Source organism: Haliaeetus albicilla, chromosome Z (assembly GCF_947461875.1).
Source record: "Haliaeetus albicilla chromosome Z, bHalAlb1.1, whole genome shotgun sequence".
In the NCBI taxonomy this organism is placed as follows: Eukaryota; Metazoa; Chordata; class Aves; order Accipitriformes; family Accipitridae; genus Haliaeetus; species Haliaeetus albicilla.
Genome location: NC_091516.1, coordinates 46,601,205 through 46,625,386, shown reverse-complemented (window position 1 = coordinate 46,625,386; position 24,182 = coordinate 46,601,205). Strand labels below are relative to the sequence as shown.

General features: G+C 41.8%; 1 protein-coding gene across 10 annotated transcripts in view; it reads right to left on the bottom strand.

Annotated features, from left to right (window-relative positions):
* The window catches only part of PAM (peptidylglycine alpha-amidating monooxygenase), a 152,713-nt gene extending 128,758 nt beyond the window's left edge, over positions 1–23,955 (bottom strand). For 7 of the 10 annotated variants that reach the window (XM_069775714.1, XM_069775718.1, XM_069775717.1 and 4 more), the window contains exon 1: positions 23,807–23,945. The gene's annotated coding sequence lies outside the window, so the exon portion shown is untranslated. Of the gene's footprint in view, positions 1–23,806 lie in introns of all 10 variants that reach the window. The other 3 variants (XM_069775721.1, XM_069775722.1, XM_069775715.1) reach the window with 2 other exon arrangements.
* Between the last annotated feature and the right edge of the window lie 227 nt (positions 23,956–24,182).

Sequence of the window (24,182 nt, the reverse complement as noted above, 5' to 3'; positions counted from 1 at the left end):
ACTGTTTTCCAGAGCATTTTCAGCAGCTTTTACCTTCTCATCCATACTGAAATTTGGGCACAAGCCATTTAAATCAGTAAGTGTTAAACAGGTAGGTACAGGACAAGCTGTAAGTACCAGCTTATATAGTGATGAACATTTACCGTATGATAGAATATTGATGAAAACCATCAGATTGTTATTTGTCAAAGCAGGAAATGTTAAATTGGTATTACACACAAAAAATATACTATTAGTATGGTGGAATGTAAGGGATTATGAATACCAAATTAAATTACAGAACACTTTGAATTAGGAAAGCACTGTTTTATTTCACATCTGTACATCTCCAGCTGAAGGGTTTCTCTAATTTTCTACAGTAATATGTTGCCAAAACAGAAATACAATTAATATCACCACCACCACTAGTGGTAAAAAGGAGGGAAAGTACTCTCAAGCATTAACTCCTTACTCTACAGCATCAATTCCTGAACTTGGTCATATCACGGAGCACAAACACATAAATAATATACAGCTGTTACAGGCCAAGCAAAGTATTTCAATTATTTCATGCAGTTCTACTACCAAACCTATGCAAATACGTCTCTTATTCAGCACCAGTCCCACTTCCAGCATATTATGAACTGGGTAGTCCTAGAAGGCTTTCACAGAAGCAGCATTAATAGCAGAATGCTAACACAACTTCCTTTTTTTCAGATGTTGTTTATTCCTGCACTTATCTTCATGACAAACATCTTTTCCAATGTTGTAATGCTGAGGGAACACATGTCTGGAATGACCAGACACCACCCATCTCTTCAAGGACACTCTCAAGGCAAGGAAAGGAAAGAAAAAAAAAAAACCAAAGCAGCAGCACAACTTTGTTCTCAACAGGTGATTCTGTCCGTCTCCAGCTACACAAATCTTTTCCCCTTAAGTGTCTGGAACACATCCTTTTTTTCTCAGTCTACGCATTCCTTTAATTAGAGTTCTAGGCAAATTTACTTTATGTAATACACAGGGATTAACTACAAAAATGAAATCAGAAAGAGACAGGACTATACTACTACTTCTAAAATAGTTATGGTGTAACATATTTACAGACAACATGTACCTAGGCACTGGTATTGATATGTGAACTTTTGAAATAATATAAGAAGAAAGATGTTCAGTAGATCTTTTCTACAGTTCAGGCATAGCTCTGAAGATCAAGGTCTACATATAACACTGTACCACAATACCTACATGCAATTAATGCTTGTAAACATTGATCCTTGAAACACACAAGCAGTTTTTTCTGTAGAAAACAAAACTTCTCATAACTCTGATACATTTCTTTAAAAGGAACAGCAGTGCACACAATAGTATCTACTTATATTTGTAAGGGTGAAGCAGTTCACATCACCCTGTTTGAGACCAGAAAATGAAACACTTGCCGAGACTGCTCTCTTTACTGTTCAAACTCTGTTTCATTCTACATTTCTGCATTTCAGACAAGAATTCTGAAGTAAATCTCAACTTTCATTCACCTAAAAATGTTAGTCTCGCTCTGTCCAACTGCTCCTCACAGAGACACAGAAAAAGAAATACACATTAACCTCCTTCCATCCCCTTAGCTATATATATGCATGTTCAATTATCAGATACCTTCTGCAGCTCTGCCAATGGAATGACAACACAGCTTTTCATTCAATGCTTACAGCAAAATTTCCTGCTTTGCCCTAAAATAGGGTTATCCTTCAGTCATTGACTGCCACCATTTCTTTACTGCTTTGCTGGCATAAGAACAGACTGAAGTGCACCAAAGGTCAGCTAAATGCTTGAGAGAATCAAAATACTGATTCTTTTAAACTCCTCATTCCACTGTACTGTCCTGCAGTAACTTCAACAACACTTCCACTTCAAGGAGCATACTGAGTTTACACTGCTTCCAAATCTCAAAAAGGTCTCAGTGACATGTGCATACCTTGTTTTCCTGAGTCAGAAATTTATCTCTAGAAGAAGGACCTTTCCACAATCACCACACTTTAAGATGCCTCTACCTTTTATATAGCAAAATGAGTTATGAAAAGACCTCAGCCTGCTTATAAGCACAAGAGTAAATTATTTGCTGTAGATGTTCCCACTCTCAATCACTATTAGACAAATAAAAGAGCCACTGTGCCAAATTAAGTGGGTTACTTTTTCAGATAAGCAACCCCAAACTGAACAGAAAAATGAGAAAATCTAACATTGTGGCTACAATCTCCTCTCCTGTAACCACAAAAAGTCTAAGAGAGGGGCATCTAAGAAAGATTTGAATATCTGACTTTGTTTTCATGCTGAAGAGATTTACAGTTGCACAGCACTTTACAACTGGCAAATCCCCGCACTGGATATTTTGTGTTATTTCTGTGTCTTCCAGTAGCTCCTGTCTAGCTTTTACACAGAAATATAAAAGGTAAATTTTGATCAAGGAACCTTTAATATTTAATTAGGACAAGGGAATGCCTTGCAGAACATCTGGTAAACAAGCTGAGCAAGGCAAGCCACGCTCCCTGAATTAGCTCAGCTGAGACAAGACTTTGCAGTGAAATGAACACCTTACGCTGCCAGTTGTTTTTCCATCTTGGCCCTACAGGTGAGCAAATACAGATTATGATGGAAGGTTTATTTGTATTTCAAGATGACTCAACGTGGCCAAATTTATTACAAGAAGACAGATATGCTTGCTTTAGTCAATTAAAATAAAGGATTTGTACCATGGATAGTGAAATGAGTTACAGTGATGATCTTCACAAAACAATCACAAGAGCAATATCTAGAGCTGTAATGTTTTCTCCAGGAAGGTTTACATATAAACAAGAAAAGTACACATATAAAAAGAAAACAGAACCCATTGCCACTGCATCATGTTTTATTACTGATTTATTTCTTTGTCCTATGCGTAATACACCTACGTAGGCATCAAGAATGCAAATTTATAATTCCTTGCCAGAGCACAAAACATAGAGAAAATTGCTTTTGATGAGGATTTGTCACTTAAGTGGAATTTGCTTTGGCAGTGTGCAGAAAACAAAAAGTAAACAGAATCAGTGAAAAGATTTTCTTTAAAGTAAATTGGAAAGACAGAGCATGCTAAAAGAAGCAGCAATTTAACAGGCCTTCAAACAAAGCACCTTTTTTAATAGATTTATATGCAGGTAAGCAAAGATCCCTCTAACGTATTAGCTTTCCTTTAAACACAACAACAAAACCCCCACACAGTTATAATGCTAAACCCCTCTCTACTGGTAACATATGCAACTCTTGCCCTTAACACCAGTTTAAATAAAACCTAAATACTCCCTGTAACAATCGGTTTGAGTTTCACCAATAAAAGAGCAAACAGCTCTAACAAAACTATAAACAACGGATATGACACTACCACCCCTAAAGATCATGAGCTATCACAGACTGCTTGGAAACAAAACAATGAGCTAACTAAACATAGAACATGAGCTAGCAGATCTGAGTAAATCATATTTTTGTTTTAGAGAAAAGTAGTACTGTCAGGTAGCACTATACAACAATAGCTGATGAACTCCTCCCCTAATACCCGAGCAGAGACAGAAATTCACAGAATATGCTTTTATTAGCTCCCAGAGATGAAAAGGAAGAAGATGTGAGACATTCCTTCAGGCAGCATGCACCACACCAACACCCAAATATCTCACCCCCCGAGAGTTTCAGCATTTCTATTTGAGAGCTGACACTGCTGTGTCAACACAGCGCTTAATGGAGGCCCAAAACCATAGGGTACCTCCTATGCAGCTGCTGTGCTTGGTCTACAAAATGAACCTCAAGATATACTAGAGAGATGCATTAAAATTTTAGCAAAATCAGAGAAAGAAAGGACAGTTTGACACAGCTCACAAGCACTTACAGAAGACAGAATATGATAAAAATGAAAAATTCATGTCAAAGTATCATCACAGTATGGTCCTACTAGGTGTACCATTATTCACATCCACGGTGCAGCATGATTGCTTTGTATTTTACATAACTGTTGAAGTTTCATTATATTACCAATCAATAAATTATTTTTCTAAATGTGGATACATGACAGGCTTCACTTCTAAAAGAAAGCTGTGGCTTGCAAATAAGTTAATGAGAGTCACAAAATTGGATATGCCAGGCCTAATCCTATCTAATATTGTGCAATTAAGCTGAAACAATCTAATTTTCCCTAATCCTCCCTTGAAAGAAGGAAATAACAAGAGTATAGTTCATTGAAAGTTATAATAATGTATATTTAAGATCTGCTACAGACATCTCAAAGATTAACAGCAAGAAAAAAAAAAAAAACCAACACCTGACAGCTCATGCATAGCAAGGGAAATGGCCTTAGATTCACTTATGCAAGACAGTAGAATTGCTTTTAAGATGAGAACTGGTTTGCTCCTTTACAAAGTCTGTGCTACCATCCCTTTTTGGGAAGCTATGTTAAATCAAAGACAAAAATCCTGGATGTAATAATATTTGTTCTAATTGGGCTCAGAGGACATTCTTTGAGGACACACAAACAAAGCTTGTGTTTGGAATTGAAGAGCAGGCAAGGAGCAACTCACCTGTGTAAAAATGCAGCTGACGAGCTACAAGGGTTGAAGTAACTGCCCATTCACCTGCCTAGTGAATGTGCCTTGTCCTAAATATCACATTTTCATTAAAAGCATATTCCTTGCTTGTGGATCAACACCAGACTGACACACAGAAAAACTGCTCCAAGGCAGACAACTGACTGCAGCTGTACTCTCTCACATACTAGACAAAAGCAAACCCAGAGCAGGAGCTAATACTGCTAACAGCAGCAACAACTACCATTGAAATAAATAAAACCCACTGAATTACTGTGTAAAATCCTTTATGTCCACATAGAGGCAAATAATGAACCTTACTTGAACCAATCTCTTGGTCTCTTTTTATGTTAGAAAATGAGAGGAAATGTCATACTAAATATCACCACATTATCACATTCCAGGCAAGGACACCAGGGGGCAAGTCTAGAGCAAGGAATACATACCCTTGATCACAGAGGAAGTCAGGGAATACTTAAGCCAATGACATATGTAAGTCCATAGGCCCTGATGGGATGCACCCATGAGTGCTGAAGGAGCAGGCTGATGTCACTGCAAGCCCACTCTTTATAATCTTTGATCAATCATGGCGACTAGGAGAGGCACTCAAGCACTGAAGAAATCACTGCTGAGGGTCACCAGGCACTGGCACAGGTTGCCCAGTGAGGCTGTGGAGCCTCCATCCTTGGAGATTTTCAAAAGCCATCTGGACATGTTCCTCGGCATGTCCTCTAGGTGGTCTTGCTTCAGTAGGGTGGCTGGACAAGATGACCTCCAGAGCTCCCTGCCAACCTTAACTATTCTGTGATTCTGTAAAGAAAACTAATAGTTATTTTACCCTTCACCAGGCATTTTCAACTGCAGGAGATGTACTTGCAAACACCATCAGGAAACACTGAACTGTTTAACTAGTTCTACGTAACGCATTCTATAGGACTATACAAACCAACAGGCACTGCAAGTGTCCCCAAAATGGATTAGCCATGTTATTTTTAATCAAGTTTTGATTTTTCATTGACAGTCTTACTGGGTTTACGTGCCCAGGTGCTGGCAGCAGGGAGCTGCAGGGAGGTGTCTGTGAGGAGAGACCAGGGCTGACCCCGTGCCAGACACAGCTGGTTCCAGCTGGCTTCAGTGGACCCACCGCAGGGCACGGCTGAGCCCAGCAGCCAAGATGGTGCTGCCTCTGGGAAAGTGTATTCAAGAAAGGCAAAACCACTGCACAGCAGAGTGTGCAAGAGAGGAGTGAGGAAAAAGTGTGAGGAACAGCCCGGTGGACACCAAGGCCAGTGAAGTAAAGGAGGAGGTGCTCCAGGCACTGGAGCAGAGATACCTGGTCCCACATCGGACCAGGTATCCATCCACCTTGCAGCCTGTGCAGGACCCCATGCCAGCACAGGTGGAGATGCCTTGAAAGAAGCTGCAGCCTATGGAGAGCCCATGCTACCCTATTTTTAATTGGCAATAAATTAAATGAATCTTCCTCAAGTCAAGTCTGTCTGCGCATGATGGTAAGCGGCAAGTGACCTCCCAGCCTTTGTTTTGACACATGAGCTGTTCCATCTTACTTTCTCCCCCATCCTGTTGAGTAGGGAGGGAGAGAGCAGCTGGGTCGGGGTCTGGCAGCTAGCCAAGGTCAGCCTACATCATACTGCATTAAGAATTTAAAAGAAACAGGCCATACTCACAGTAAATGACTGACGCAACTGTTCAGACTTTGATTTCGCTGAAGTAGTAACGCAGCTGTGAAACAAAGCAAGTCACTTTCAGATGTGACTCTGCCAATCTAGCCCCAAGTGAAATTTCAACTTGCAGTGCAGAGCAAGGTCAGCAAGTGGTAATTTCTGCTCTTGACAACTACTATCCATTCATTAAAAAAACAAACAAATAAAAAAATACTCTCCAACTTCAAATAAAACTAGTAACCAGATACTGTAATGCCTTACAAAAATCTTACCTCAGAGTTCTCAAGGACACAGTCTAAGTGTCAATTCATTACTAATAACTGAATATATGCTATTATAATTGAAAAGATATTATATATTCAATTAATATATACACATATACACTAACTTAAAAAATAGTCCTAAGCAAACTGCTGTGGTTGTATGTAGGTCAAGCTGTCTTGACAGGGATGAAAAAGATGAAATACGACACAGATGGAGATCTTCATGATTTGAACATCATCCAAGGAAAAGCTTTGGTGCTTACTGAAACACACAATAACTATAGGAAGACAGAGCCCTGTTGTGAACATAGAGCTTCTTAGTGCTGTTACTAGAAAACTTATTCCATTCTTTGGAAATATTTGCTCCTGAAAGCATCTAATAAAAACACAAATTCAAAAGCTCAGGTCAGCCTGAATAAAGTTTTCAACAGTAGCCTTCTAAATTTCAATAAAGTAGTAACTCTGTATTGATTTCCACAACCCAGCTGCTCAAGGAAAAAAAGTACCCAGTATTAAATGAAACTACTGCATGACAGAAGTAAATCAAGTTCAAAAGAGGGCACAAAACTAATGAACTATAAACAGAATAGAAATGTGAAACAACAAAAAACTACAGAAAACCAGCCCAATTTAGAAAAGCCAATTACAGGTAAACAACTGGTTTGAAAGAATATTTTGAGGACATAATTATGAAGCTGAGAGTTATTTTTAAAAGCCTCCAAAAATGAAAGGGGAAAAAACAAAGGGGGGGGGAGAAGAAAAATGTCTCAGAAATTGAAATGTGGCAAACACATGACATTATCCTCCAGTAATACTATTTGTTGATAAGCAATTGTTCTGAATGGGACTGGTGGAAAAAACTGAAACACATCAACAAGACTACAAGTACAAATCATAACAGATCTAACATTCTCATACTTGTGGGCAGTATGGTCAAAATACCACTCCTCTCCCACCAGACATAAAATAAAAGGTTTTGACAAGAGAAGGTCACGTTACAGATCCAGTTATCTGAACTAAAAGCAGGAAAATTATCTTTCCCTTATTTCCCCCCTCCCCCAACTTCCTTGCCATTGTAACAGAGAAGAAATGCCCAAATTTCAAATCAGAGACTGCCTGACCAGAGCAAGGGAGAAAGAAATTAATGGGAACAACTTTGAGGAAAATATGGTCTACATTGAAAGTCAATTGGTTGAAGAAATGAAAAACCAAGACCGCCTAAACAGAGAGACTGAACAAGATAAAGAAGAAGTCAGTCTGGGTAAGAGCCAACAAGGAGGATGGGGATCTAGAGCCATGGGGACAGGCAGTAACAGGCAGGAATGGCAGGCAGCTCTGCCCACAGCCAGAAGGGTCCATTAACTTGTGTCCAGAAAATCTGGGCAGCATCAAGAACTTCAACGACAAAGGTGGCTTTAATCCATGACTACCCCTTTTTCTGGCACACATATATTTGTCCATTAAGATTACCAACAAACCCTAGTAACTATAGATGGTATCTTATAGCTGAAACTGCCAACAACCCAAGAAACACGAACCTTGAGAAACTTTCATGTTCTATTTCACAGTGAATACAAACTCTTCAAAAAGCACTTAAGTATAACAAGATACTAATTTATAGCCTATTTTGCAAATGTATTTAGTACAAACATGTCCACTAAATGGATAGTCAGAACAGAATCTGAATAAAAGAGGTCAAATAGAGTAACTAAATAATGAGAACACTATTTATAGCAGCAAAAACTTGCAAATTGCCCAAAGATGACAGGAAACTGCACTTATGCAAATAAAGAGAGTTGGGTTTGAGATTAATTAAATCATTAATCCTTTTTGTTTGCAAGTCATTTTCAGAAAACACTTCAGCCTGACATTAGGAAAGTACTGTATGTGCAATATTTTATACAAGCCATCTTCAACACTTTGACGTTGCTTCTGTATTCATAAGAAAAATACTTAGTTTGCAGTTTCTGAAGCTTTTTTTTTTTTTCAGTAGATCTTATTTCCGATGTGAACTCCTTTTAAAACCTTTTTGATACCACCTTACTCTTTTACTCCTTAGTGTCATACAGGATCCTGAAAAAAGCAAAGGTGTTAGGCTATGAAGCGCTAGGAGGAAGGTCTCCTGAAACTAATAAAACCAATGGAATATGCTTGCCCAAGGCCAGCTGCTTTTCATTCACATTGTTAGGCTCTAACACTAGGTACTACAGAACACTGCTAACCTCACTTAGAGGTACTTTCCTCATACAAAAACAATACTTCCAGCTCTGTTGGGAGTGTGACGTGGCAACTGTAAAAGCCCCAGTACAGATTTTCTAAGGTGTCTAAGCACTAATGGTGACTTGAGAGTACTTGCTTAATATTGCTACACTATGCTGAAGCTTTATTTCACTTTATCTTTGAGATATAACATCAGCGTCACTGCTCTTACACTAGTAATCTATTTTTCCAATTTTAATTTCACACAATTCAAGTATCGGAGATGGCAATAAAGGAAACACTTGTAATGAAAATTGACTTCCCCGAAGGGACAGAGTTATACTAGGTCTGTTAGATCCGTTTCCCACCTAGTCACAGTTTCCAGATCTAGAGCAAGGTAATTTCAAAAATAAATTACACTGGGCGGGGGGTGGGGGAGGGGGGATGACGACAACAACAAAACTAGCTAGCAATGGCAACTATCCTGAAATAAGAAAAAAGTAGCAAACAACAAAAAAATCATATTCTACACAAATATTTAGTTTAACTACTGTATTAAAATACATTTAAAACAGAACTTACAGACTGAGTGACACAGTTCTCATGGGACATGCTTCTTTTACAGCCCTGATAATCATTTAAATCCCATGTTAGCTTAAAAAAGTTCACACAATCTTGATGACATCCCTGCTCAAAATATGCCACCAAACCTCCCAACTACAGTGCACTCTTAACTCTACAGTTATGGGCTCATCTCCAAGTGTTGCACAGCTAACAAGTTTTGTATCAACAGCAGTGCAAAGAAATCCTCTTTTAAAGTATGAGGATATTTCCAGTAAAGCCAAAGATTAGTTACATAGGAATATTTATTTATATTTAGACTCTTATGGAACAGTGAAGTTAATGTTTTAGGCATCTTCCTGAAGCTCAAGGCTGCAAAACTCAATATGGTAAGAATAAAACATTCACATAATGAATCCACTGAGAATACCTGCAAGTTTTCTACTCTTTATTATCTAGAATCTGGGAGAACTTATGCTAGAAGCTAATTACTTACTCCCAAGCAGGAAGAACAGGATAAAGACAAACCTCAGTAAAAGCCACAGTACAGCCTTGGGAAGACCAAAGAACCAAGCATTTCCACAGATCAGAGATCCTCTCCCATGATCAAGCAGTGGTCTGAGACCAAGCACAGACATCTGAGGAAAGCTACATCACTTCAAAGCAAATTTTCCAAAATAGATTGCTTCTGATCAATCAAAATCATACTTGCAATTAATTTCTGAACTAGCAACTACTGCAAGAAATAGTCACAAGTAATCAAATGAACAGACAACTCCTTGCCACTTTAGCTAACTATGGAATACCTTTACCAGCAGGCAAAAGGATGGTAAAGAAACAACACAGTATTAAAAAGAATCATTACTACAATGCACAAACAAGGTTATCACAATGGTAGAAGTATATTCAACAAGCTGATCTGACTTTTGCAAGTGGCCAATAACCATTCCCAATTCCTTAACATGTTGCTAGCTCTGATGCCTATTTAAAAACAAACAAACAAAGAAAAACGACAAAAAAAGACTAAGTATGCAATTTTGCTTCCAGCCAACTAAGGCAAGCGGAAGAACTGAATTGATCACCAATTTGCTATACATGCTCACAATTTCCACTGATATGTATCATGAGCGCAACAACAGTACATGAATTGATATAACAATATAGGTAATGTAGTATTGCATTATCTGTCTGTACTACCCTCAAACAACCTTAGGAATAAAAGGCCAAGTATCACATGACACTGAGAGTACTGCTAGAAGACCAACTTCCAAATCCAAGATGTGTTTTGAAGACCACATATAAAGAGTAATGGGTCTTTAAATGCAGTTCTGATTATTCTTTTTTCTTTGACAAAAGTGAAAACAGAAGATTGGGTAGCTATTCACTTTGTTCAATTCAATTTCTTCTGAAGATGAAATGTATCACATTAGATAAAAGCAGTTAAAAAGAAGCAATAAGCATTCTATATCCCATGGGGTGAAAAAGCCAGTACCAAACTTTTCAGGATATAAGCTGAACATGGTCCAAAACTGAGGCAGACAACTATGATGTCCTTTGCTTTGATCAACTCTTTTCAAGAAAGAAAGGTGAGAAAGTTTCACTGCAACATGCTGTTTTTCATATCTGGTCATTACTGATTTTGTTTCAGGTCAGATACAGTCTCAGCTTCATCGGCTTTTTCACCATACAACGTCAATGTACAAATACTCACTGTCTGCACTTCTGCTTTCAAAAGTGAATCAACTATGAACGTGAAAAAGACCCCTCTTTTTATACTAAAAAGAAGCCTGCTCTGAAATGTTCTGTTCACTATCTGCTCTTTAAACCCTGACCCAATAATTTCAAATTCAACAAACCATGAGGTGTGATGGTAGCCCTCTGGAAGACATTGCATTTGAGGAGTTAGCGATCTTGGGCAAGCCACATCTAATCTATCAGGCCTTGTGCATAAGGCTTGGGAAGCCCACACGCCAGTATGGGCAGCTGCTGCAAGGGAATCTGCTGGAGCGCCCCATGCCAGCCTGTGCTGTGTGCTGGTGGGTATCATGAAAGAGACAACCCTCCTGCTTGTCAGGGGAAGATATATTGTATATGCTTTGTGGATACAACCTCTGCAACAGAAAAGAGTTACTCAAAAGGAGATGTTTTTAGTTTTACTCCAGCCAGAGTCCCAAAAGACAAAATTGATAGAAAACCACCCTCTGTTTACAGGAAAAAATATAAACAAGTCAAAGGGAAAAAAAAACAGACCACAAAAAGAAATCAGGACAGCAGATAGAGCAATTACACCTTCTGCTCCCCCATTTAGTGGGGAATGGGAGAGTACACCAGGACCAATTAGTTACCCCAATCTCGTGGTTCATGTACAAAACCCGTATCAATTGACTAGATTTGGATCTTCCTCTCACAAGGTGCAGTGGGTGGCTGGGGCACATGGGGAGGTAACAAACCTTATATTCCACTGACAGTACACTGGAGGAGTCATAACCATCAGCAAGTGATGGCTCTAATGGTTACAGGCCTGAGGTCACTGTAATTTACAGGGACCCATCCCTTTACCTTAAAAATAAACTGATTAAAATTAATCCCTTGGGAGAGTTGGGGGAGAAGGAGGTAGAAGAACCTGCTTGTTAAATACCTTTGCTTTTAAAATTGGGTTCCTACCTGCCTTTTATGACAAAAGTACAAGTAGCTAAAGTATATAAATGCATTACTGGGCATGACTTGTTGGCAGGCAAAACTTTCATGAAAACAGGGGGCAAATATTCTTTTGGGAGTTATACTATCACTGTGGGAAAAGCGGTTAGGGTTCCTGCTAATTTTGAGCCTCCCTCAAAATGGGTTGCATCCAAACAGTACAGGCTACATAGACATCACCCAGACGATTACAGCTCTTAGAGGCTGGAGTTACTCAGACAGCCCATTCCCCCCTTCAATAGCCCCATCTGGGCAGTGAAAATGCCTGACAGCTCCCAGAGAATGACAGATGGTTAATGATCACTAAACAAGGCTGCCCCACACTCAGAGCTGCAGTGCCCGATGTTATCACTCTCCTCCAGCATGCTGTATCTGAAGCTGTGGCATGCTGCATGGGATCCAGTGAAGGCTTTCTTTGGCATTCCAGCTGCTAATGAACCACAGAAGCAATCTGCATGCTCGTGCTGGGGTCAGCAGTACACCTTCACAGTACTGTCCCAGAGGTATCCACACAGCCCCACAATTTGCTGTGGGCTGGCAGCCCAGTCTTTGAAAGATTTCAATACTTCCCCGCAATGTAAATAGCTCAGCTATGTGGATGATGTTACTCACATCACCAGAGGGACCACTGGTACCATTGAGCAAGAAGTGAGAGAAGCATCGAGTAACGTTACTGAGACAATGCAAAATCATGGTTGGGAAATCAGGCCCCCAAAAATTCAGAGAGCTGCCACAGAAGTAAAATTTGGAAGGATAAACTAGCAGAGACTTTGCAGAGCAATGCCCAAATCAGCTAAACAAACCATACTTTTTATGGCAGAAACGCAGAGCAAAGTAGAAACACAGAGGATTATTGGTCTTTGTGGGTTTCAGAGGCAATTTATACCATATTTGGCCCAGATATTAAGATAATTATATAATATAGTAAGAAAAAAAAAAGGTCAGTTCTTTCCAGAGGAAAAGGTAAGAGTCACCTTTGAACAAGCAAAGAGAGCAGTTTCCCACGCAGTAGTTTTAGGTTAAGAACTAGCCAAAGAGCCTTTCGAGCTCAAAGCCCTAGTATTGGCTGAGGACGTGGCTTAGTGGAGCCTCTGGCAGCAAGGGGACGGGTGGCACATACTGTTGGGCTTCTGGTCTCTGAGGTCGCCCCCATCAATGCAGAACTACAACGGCTTTGGGCTGTTGTTGCTGCTGGCCCAGGTGCTGGGGAGCAGGCTCTTGATTTCCGACCACCCAGCCGATACTCCTCAGTATGTTCTGCCACGTGCATTTCACAAAAGGCCGCGCCGCCCACCAGTTCCGCAGAAAGCGGATGCGGGTCTCCCTCCCTCCGCCCCAGGAAGCCCGGGCCTTGCCCGAGCCCGCAGCGACATCTGTCGGCAGGCTGCGGCTCACAGCCACCCTCCGACCCCACCGCCCCGGCGTGGCTTTGGGACAACGCACACTCGGGGGGGAACTACTAGGCCAGGTTCTGGGAGACGTCTGTGCTGGTCAACGTCCGAGAATGCCAGGAAAGGGGGTGTGTGGGAAGACCCCCGTGCCTTGATGACCCTCGCAGAGACTGCTTTATAACCACTGACCTCATACAACGAGAAATACAGATTGTTCTCATCTCTAAGAGTTACTACCTTCCTTTCATACAAACGTTAAAACATCTTTTCCATGACAGAGTTATTAAGGCCCATTCCACAAAAGAAAGACCATAATAACTCACTGCCACTATCATCACAGCTTGTGACTTGCGGAAAATACAAAAGATAATTGTCCTTCCTGAGCAAATTAAATGGGCGATTTCTTATGGGAATTAGAAGGTATTTTCACATAAATCACTTTGTCTTGTTAACTAACAACTTAAGCCCACTTTAGATTTTAAGATCACATCCTAAAGGAACACATTTTCAGGCCTGCAGAGCTACTGTCAGCAAAAACAACCTCAAGCCATTGCTAGAGCTGGACCCTTAGCGTGTAGCAGCAGGTGGACTCAGAACTTCCGGATAAGCTTTCTCCTTCTCTGTGAATCTCCAATATAGCCGTTTAACAGACTGGTTTGGAGAACTGTTATTTTAACTAAACAGTCTTAGTCACCCAAGTATCCATATTTCGCACAGTCTCTCATAACATACTCACAGAGGAACTGCTGCGAAGTATGGTCTAGAAAACAGGTGGACTGGCTGAACTACCAGGCTCAAAGGGCTGTAACAATCAGTGGCACAAAGTCCACCTGGAGGCCAGTCACTAGCAGTGTATCCCAGGAGTGAATACTGGCTCCAGTCCTGTTCAGCATCTTCATTAATGATCTGGATGGTGGGGCAGAGTCCACCCTCAGCAAGTTTGCTGATGACACCAAACTGGGAGGAGTGGTCAATACATGAGAGGGTCATGCAGCCATCCAGAGGGACCTCAACAGGCTGGAGAAAGGGGCCGACATGAACCTCATAAAGTTCAACCAACAGAAACACAGTGTTCTGCATCTGGGAAGGGACAACAACTCCATGCACTATGCAGGACAGGCTGGGGGCTGACCAGCTGGACAGTAGTTTTGCAGTAAAGGCCCTGGTGGACAAGGTGAAAAGGAGCCAGCAATGTGCACTCATGGCAGAGGGAGCCAGCGGCATCCTGGGCTGCTTGAGGAACAGCATTAACCAGCAGGCTGAGAGAAGTGATCCCTCAGCTTCCAGTCAGTACTGGTGAGGCCACACCTAGAGTGCTCTGTCCAGTTCTGTGCAACCCAGTACAAGAGGGACATGGACATACTGGCACAAGTCCAGAAAAGGGCTACAAAGATGACTGAGGGACTAGAGCATCTGCCATATGAGAAGAGGTGGTACTGTTTATAGCCTGAAGAGGAGGCAGCTTGCTGGGGAGGGCATGGAACTTATCAATACATATAAATATCAGATTGATTGGTGTGGAGTGAAAGCAAAGAAGAGAGCATCAGACTTTTCTCAGTGGTGCCCACTGACAAGAGAAGAGGCAATGGGCATAAACTGAACCACAAGAAGTTCTGTCTGAACAAAAGAAAACGCTTATTATGAGGGTGGTCAAACATGGGAAAAGGCTGGCCAGAGAAGTTGTAGAGTCTCCATCCATGGAGGTACTCAAAACCTGACTTAACACAGTCCTGGGCAACCTGATCTAGCTGTTCCTGCTTAACTGGGGGGGGGGCAGATTATACTACATGATCTCCAAAGGCTCCTTCCCACCTCAACCATCCTGTGATGGTTGTATTAACCACATAGGGAGAAAGCCTGGTGAAACAGTCAAAGAAAAAAAAAGAAAAAGAAAAAAAAGGATTAGTAAGCACATCTTTGCTGTCAAAAAGAAACAAAACTAGAAATCACTGTTTAATTAACATTCTCATAACTGTCACATAATAAAAGCTATGTTATGTAGGAATAGCTTATATAGGAACAGCTAGGTTCTCTAAAATTAGATATCACAGAAAGTACTTCTGAAAGGACTACTCTAAATTAACATACTTTAAAAAAATCAGTAATTTTGTGATCAAAATACATTAACACTGTTTCAATCCAAATGTCAGTAAACAAGCAGAAAGCAAAAGCTATTTTAAGTCAGGATAAAAAAGATGCATTAAAATCCACCAGAAATCCTTAATCTCTTCCCTAATGAGATTGGGATTCTTAGTACTATGCAATCCAGCTCCTTAACTTGAGTTCAGTGTAGAACATGCTCATGAAAGGAATTAAAACCAACTGCATTTAACCAGTCTGAATATAAATAATCCACAGAAAACTAAAGAATATAGCATAGAAGTCTGCAACAGAGCACTGCTGATTTAAAACGAGCGCTAGCTTTCATAATTTTTTTTCTCCTCTTTAAATGGACTGCTGTAAGCATACAAGGCTGACTTGATCAGTTTTCAAGTTCCTTTTCTTCACTCCTGGAAATATCCTGCTTTAGGGCCCATGAAGAAGGTTCAAGGAGAAAAGAACTCTATTAAAGGAAGCTGACTTGTAAAACAAAATAATCACTGGCACTCTAGAACCAAAACCAGTCCCAAAGCAATAAGCACTGTTGTGGATAAAACACTGGCCTACAACCAATTTCAGTACCTAAACAGATGTAAAGGAGTAGTTTCACATAGAGCTGACTCAACTGTGAAGGGGTACAGGGAGGAATCACAGATAATAGACAGGTATCTGCTTCTAAAAGAAAAGGCTGTGGCTTCCTGGAAAGTTGTGGATGAAGAAGGCAAGTATAACTGTGTATCACTGATGCTGGAATATGAATGCACATTAATGAACCCCATAGAACAAAGCATCCAACTGTACTTAGTAATTGTTGATGTAACATTTTAAATACCTGTTAACAAAGACACAAGAAGTAATCTATTTGCTGCAGCGCAGGTTAGATACATGACCTATTCCAGTCTGTCTTTCCTGTCTCCTTCTCTTTTCTACCTCAGTTCACATTAGCCTGATCTTCAATCTTTCAGTGTTTTACTTCAGTTTTTTGGTCAATAGTTCATATAAACCCTTCCCCTATTCCAGTTTTCCAGTTCCTCACCTGATCTACATTGCCATGAGCCCATCCCCAGACTTCACAGGATTTCTCCCTCTCCTGGTTGTACATCCCCATCAGGTCATGGTCCCCAGAGTATCTACAGATGCCACATTTCTTTGTACACTGGCTTGCTTCAGCAGACTTACATTCATCTCAACTCTTCCTCTTCTCCTCAGTTTACCTAGTTCTCCTCAAGTTCTCTTCTAATCTCAGCTTCTCAGTCCTCTATTCTCTTCACAGCAACATAACACATCTCCCCTGACATGGAAGACTTTACCACCAATACTTAATAATTCGTTGACGTTACAAGTTACAGACCTCAGAAATTTATTGTGGGAAGTATCAGCCTTTTTAAGTGTAGAAGACTGACCATCATCCTGTAGTTTAGAAATGTACCTTGGAGCTACTTCTGCTTAACGTCTACGCACCTGTACATGAATTCATTTTAGTTTCACTGAAGGTGCTTTTAATAAAACAATCAAAAAGAAGGGGAAATGGAACAGGTTCTGAAGTAAAGAATAATTAGAGACTTAGGGAAATGAAAAATGGAGTGGCAGAAGAAATTAAATATGAATTTACTTACATTATCTTGGCAGATTATACCATCTTTCTTTGATGAAATAGAAGGTCCTTCCCCCAGACAAAAGAAAATGCAGTAGAGCTGGTCTGGGGAGGGGGTGGGGTGGGAATTCGGTATATTTTCATCCATACTACAACACTGAATATTTTTAAAACGGGAAGAAACTGGATTGGAAGATGTTAAAAAAAAAAAAATCAGTATGAGTAGTTAAACAAAGACAACTGTAGCATTGAAAGGAGCGAAGTGATAGAGTTTCATTAACTAAGAGTGTTTCAAAAATATAGCCTCAGTATTTGCATAAAGGAAACTAGCACAAAATATAGGGAAGAACCTACAGAATTCTGCTGAAGCAGGGCTGAAGAGGTACTACTCATTCACAGGAAGATCAGAGTGCCATAAGAAAGAAATGGGTTATTTTGAGGATCAAAACAACAAAAGTATCTATTTTCTTAATTTCTGCTTTTATGTCAAACACTTCAGGACTGTCTGCTCTTAGCTACCAGTTTATCAGCTGGAAAGAACAGATCATATCAAGTGATTACATGATCACAGCTACTATGATGTACTCAAAATAACAAAGAGCAACAATAAAAAGCATTTTTAAGAGGTATTTAGTAATTTCAACTTCATTACAGATCTGCTTATACTAGTGTCACTGTCTTCACATGCAACATCAAGTACAGTCGCAGTCACCATGTACAAGCTGTGTTCAAACTGTAAGCAGAAGGAGAAAGGGCTACTGGAATCATAGAGTATCTTCAGTTGGAAGGGTCCCATAAGGATCATCGAGTCCAACTCCGTGGCTCCTTGCAGGATAACCTAAAACCTAACCATAAGACTAAGAGCATTGTCCAGGTGCTCCTTGAACTCTGACAGCTTGGTGCCATGACCACTTCCCTGGGGAGCCTGTTCCAGTGACCGGCCACCCTCTCAGTGAAGAACCTTTTCCTAATGTCCAATCTGAACTTCCCCTGATGCAGCTTCATTCCATCTCCTCGTGTCCTATCGCTGGTCACCAGAGAGAGGAGATCAGCACCTCCCCTCCACTGCCCACCTTGAGGAAGTTGTAGACTGCGAGGAGGTCCCCCTTCAGCCTTCTCTTCTCCAGGCTGAACCCAACAAGCTCTTAATTTTCCCAGTATGTAATGAGACAAAGACAGCCTGGATCATTCAGCCTAGCAACATAAAGTCTAAATGTAAACGTGATTGCTCTCTATAAATAAACCAAAGTATATACCAATCACAGGGAAAGAACTAAGAATTAAGCTACTGAATAATACTAAACAAGAACAAATGAGTATATGAAGGCTGTGAATAATTTAGGCTGTAAATTAGACGGACATTTTTTAAACAAGCCAGAAAAAAAAAAATTATAATCCACAGCATCCCCCAAGATGAATAAATGTTTTATCACGTGGATTGAAAAACATTATTTACAGGCCTGCAACAGAAGCAAACGTACAGCTAACAAAAAACTCATTTGCATACTTGGGTGGAAGGGATAAAAGTGAAACACATCTTCTATAGTTTTACAGTGGTCCTCTAGGGTTAAATCTAGTCCTGTACTTAAAAAAAAAAAATTCACAAATCTTAAGTTCAACGTAAACATTTATTCATAATCCCTTTTTGTTCCTAAGTACGAAAGACCTGAGGCATACACTAACACAGAAGACTCTGAAAATGAGTAGCCCACTTGCAACATCCAATGGGAGTGTCAGAAGCAAACTTTTTTTTTAAGTTCCTTAAGTCTTGATTAACCCTACACACGAGGGACCATGACAGAGAGATAGATGATTTTAAAACAGACTATAAACTTTTGAGATACCCTTCCTTTGTAGAGATTTGTATAGTACATATTGTATTAGTACACCAGGACCATGAATGTACAACAGCACAGATTAAAACAGCAGAGCAGGAGTAAGAAGAATGGCACACCTGCTGCAAATGAAGTGATCAAGTGGAGTCATAAAATCCAAAAAAGAATATTGATAACAGAAAGGAACTGGCAGGCACCGGTGGAGTGCAAGACCGTACCACACACATGGAACCGCAAATATATGATATGACTCAACATCACCCTCGGCATTCTTTGTCAAGTGAACATAAATGCAGCAAAGATATGCAGCATCATTACCAGTCAAGAATAACCCAAAAGACATGATGAGGACTTGATAGCCAGCATCACTTGCTCCCCTTGTCACTGCAAGTAATCCTGGCCAGACTAATCGGATACCTATCTGTCCTGGTCTTCATAAATGTAGGACTGCAAAAGCATGAGTATGAAAGGATGAAAGAAATCCATGAGATAACACATAAGAGTTACTGAAATTGGTTTTGTTCAAAATGAAAGTCATGTTTCCTTCTATCCAGTGATCCATTGTGAGCTGCTGCACTTTAAACTCTTTCACTTCATCTGGTTACACACCCTGTTTGGCTGTTGAAGAGCCACGATATCTTAAAACAGACCATTTGCCAAGTGACATCTGTTGCATAAAATGTAGGAGGTTCATCACTGCAGCAGGAAAAGCCTAGGTTATCATTTACCATCTTTCGGTTTCAGCAAAACACACTTTTTTTTGTTTGCATAAAATGGTGGATTCCTCTAATTGAGTATTTTCATTAATAATAACATAATATGTTGATGGTTGGAGGGAGGGTGAGAAAACCCCTTACTGTAAAAAGTATAGTAAGTGCTCACAGTGTATGGAGTGCTGTTATGACAGAGCTCTTCCAACTAATGACTGCTAAGCATCTTCCTCAGATGGAGGTCAGGCAGCTTGTTTCTATTAACTAAATTGGAAAAGCTTGCTTTCTTTCAGCATCTCTTCACATATAATCTGCATATATCTTTTAAGAGGCTACTTTTACATTTCATTCACATTCTCTCATAGAGATGGAAAAGAGAGTCTCTATGCAACTTGCATTTCTCAAAAATTATAATAAAACCAAAAATTTTAGATGTATACCTGAAGAACAGCAAGTTTCAAAAGCCAGCACTAACCATGCATTTTGCTTACCATTTATACCTACACTACTTTCCTTTGTCAGCATTGTTCTTTCCTCACATGGTCACGACTTGTATCTCATAATCTTCTTGATTCCACCTTATGCTTCCAGAATTTTATCATAATCTTAACATACAAAGCTCTCCACACTTTCACTCCCACATACTTCTAATAGCAAATTTACAAAATTGCACTGAAATACATGTTTTAACACAAATTATGAAATAACACGTAAAAATGAAGATATACTTAATCAAAATATTTTTCAAGTAAAATTTTTAGATCTTTCTGTAGGAACATGTTGAATCATTATTTCAGAAATACTTTTAGTTTGATTCAACAGCCCCGGGCAGTGTATAAATAACACCACCTCCTCCTTACCTTGGCCAATTGGAAGAAACTGAATCTGAGTACAGGTAAGACTGACGGGTCATTAAAAAATCAGAAAAGAGTCCTCCACTTACCACAGAGAAATTAAGGGGGTTATTCATTAAGGAGTATGTTGCAAATCCTCACTGTCTTTCAACAGCCCAAAGCATTTCAATTTTGTATATTCTTGTGGCCTTACAAAAGAAAAAAAAAGGGGGGGGGCAGGGGGAAAAAGGGGAAGGGGGGGGAAAGGGGGAATAGGAAAACTACCATGCATTATCCTACAAATATTAAATGTCTCAATGGTTCCATCTTCTAAACTACAGTTCTATGTAGTCAGAAAATACTTAGCTCTGCCTTGGGAAAACACCCTGTATTTATCTGATTGATCCAAGTTCTGCAGCATCAAAAAACAGAATTTCAACGAGGCTCACTAGTTAGAGGATGTCCAACATTTCTTTCTGTTGCTTTAACATTAGACTGAAAACACAACGCTCCAAGTAGAGAGGGTTTCTTAAAAGTTATTCGGAATATTTTCACTATATAAGCTGTCATTCTAGGCCAGACTGGTAAAACATTCCAGCAACAATTTGCTCAAACCAGCCAGCACCAGATATCATTCTCAAGATACAAGATGATTAATATGGTATAACCTACCATATGGAATATGGCAGATATGGTATAACCTACTCCATAAAGTGTTTAATCCCAATTCTTATAAATTTTTTTCCAGTGTAAACCAGAAATAATTTTTCTAGTTTGCTTGGCTTCATTTGAGATACTCTTCAAATCTTTGTTTGTACTAATAGCTGTAATTTTGGATAGAACTGTTATATGTGTAAGCACCCCAGATTTATTCATCTCAAATATCACCAGTAATGGTCAGATCCAATGAAGTGTTAAATGGAAAACTGGCAAGTTATAAAATGACTTTTAAAAATAGTCTTCATTTCATTGTGCATGCCATTGTTCTTGAGTATGCAACGTGGATACTTCTGTCAATGTGTGAAATGAGGACTGCAGAACGAATCCCAACCTCTCAGCTCCCTTTGAGCCATGACTACATGTAAAATGGAAGCAATATGCTGAGAACAACTTTGCCTTCAAGATGTAGTTCCTTAGGATTCATATGTAAGGAATCAAGAAGAAAACTCCTCTCAAACTGAACATTTTGTGTTATCAGCCACATGCCAAGAAATAACTTCCAGAAGAGCAGATTCAATTGTTTTATTTGACACTTAGCAGCCTGGAGGTTATCTCACTTGACAAGGAAGCAGACAGAGCAATGAAATGGTGGGTTTGTGTTTTGGATCGGATCACTAAGATTATTTTGAGCCTGCTTGCACACATGCTTGTGCAGACCTCTGCTTCCATTTGTCAAAGGAAGGCTGTGTGTTCTGCACCTGCTTTTGGCTACTTGTAGCTCTTACCTCCTAGATCTCCCATCTTCACCTGCACCAGTGATGGGATCCCCACATCAAATAAACTAGCTGAGTACGTGAGGATTGAATTCAGCCTGCTTTCCATTTTTTCTGCAAGCACTAGTCAGCAAACATGCATCAATCTTCTAGTAAAGTTATTTTTAAAAACTATCTCCTGATTTCAGATCTACAGTACAAGTCAGACTCCTGATTTCAGATCTACAGTACAAAACAGAAATATAAATAAGAGTCTAACATATAAATCATCTAAAAAAATTAAGTTCAGTTAAGATTTGGAGACTGAACTGTAATTTTCTGAAAGCTAGATTTATTACTGATGATTTTAATGCTGCAACACCTCTAAAGACACAGAAGGAGTACCCCAAATCAAAAAGGAAACAAAAGGCCTTTTTCATATCAAGTGAAATGTCATGAAGAGACTTGAGATATTAAAATGCCTGTCTTCTTACAAGACGACTTCCATTTCCATGCCAAACAAACACTTAGTCTTTAATAAGTAGCTTAAAAATTCCAATTAATGCCAGTGATTTCTCTTTTTCACTGGAGCCTGTAAGAACTCTTATCTGCAAGCCTACAGCAGGCAATCTGAAAACAGTCTACAGTAAAACATACCAACTTGTCAATGCCGCACCTCCATGTTGGTGGTCCACAAGACCGTCTGAGAACTGACAGTGGTTTTACCATTCCAGAAGGGCTTGGGACCCACCGTTCATACACCAATTGTCACGGCACAGCCACACACTGGCAAGTGAATAGTTACTTGGTATGTTCAGAAACATGTGTCACTCAAAACTGTGAGGGACTGACACAGAAAACATGTATCTTTCAAAACTAATGCATAAGATCTAATGCGGGAGTTTTTAAAAGAATTAACAGAATGGGCAGTAGAACCTTTAAAAAAAAAAAGAAGAAAGAAAAAAAGCCACTCCCAGGGACTAATGGAAACCATAACAGCACAGCTCAAAACAGCTGGAAGTCAAGACTAACCAAATGTCAACACTTGACTGCTTTCCATGGCTGGACATCTAGAGGTGAAAAAACGACAGCCTCAGCAGAACAGCGCCAAAGTCCGAAGGGGCTCTGCCTCTCCCGCGTTCAGCCATCTTTCCCCATCACCGCAGCAGGCGGCCGAGATTCCGCCCAGGCGCACCGCCCCCGAGCCGCCGCTGTCCCTTTAAGCCGGACCCCATGACAAGCGGGAGGAACTGGCCCCCGGGACGGCCGCCCCGCCGCCCCCCGGCCCCCGCCCGGCCCGGAGCCGGCCGCGCGTTCCCCGCGCCGCGCCGGCGGCGCAAGGGCTGACGGCGCCGAGCGCCGCAGGAAACTTTGGCGGGAGGGGAGCGCGCCGTGCCCCGGCCGCCCCGCCGGCGCCCCGGGGAAGCTCGTCCCTCCCGCCTCCCTTACACGGGACACAAAGCCCCGGCAAGCGGAGGAGGGGGCTCCGAGAGAGACCTCGACGCGCCCACCCCGTCAGGCGCTGGCAGATCTCTGCCACCCCCGCGGCCGCAGCCCCACAGCCGCCGCAGTCCCGGCGGCAGGACAGCCGCGGCCCCCGGGCAGTGTCCCCCGCGCCGCGGCCGGCAGCCCTCCCTCAGGCACCCGCGGGAAGGCGCCGCGCCTCGGGCAGCGCGGCCCGCCCGGCGGAGAGCGGCGCCGCGGCACGTGTGCCCGGGAAGGGGCAGCCCGGTCGGAGGGGGGGGGGGGGGGGGGGGCGAGCGACCAGCCGCCGACCGGGGCGCTGGGCCCCTCCACCCGGAGAAGGCACCGGCACCGGCCCCGCCGCGGGGCTGGGGCTGATCACCGCAACTCCAACTCCTTCTTCTTCTTCTTCTTCTTCTTCCTCCTCCTCCTCCTCCTCCTCCCCGCAGCCCCCGCGCCCGGGCTAACGCGAAGCACGTGAAACTCACGGGAGGAAGCCGCGCCGCGCCGCGCCGCCGACTCCCGGCCGAGCTGCCTCAGCACTGGTGGCAGCGCCGGCGACACCGGGGTCTGCCGCGCGCTGTCGCCGCGACCCCCCTTCCTGCCGCCGCGCCGGCCCCGCCCCCCCGCGGGACCGCCCGCCCCCCGACGCCCCGCCCCCCGGCCGCGGCCCGGCCCGACCCCGCCCCGCCCGGCGCGGGGGACGAGGCGCCTCTCACGTCTGCCTGCGCATTTCTCCGGGGGAGGGCGCGGGGGGGCGCTCCCCGTCCTCGCGGCGGCTCGGCTCGGCTCGGCTCGGCTCGGCTCGGGACGGGACGGGGCGGGGGCGCGGCGCGGTGCCCGCGGTCCGGCGGCGCGGCGGGG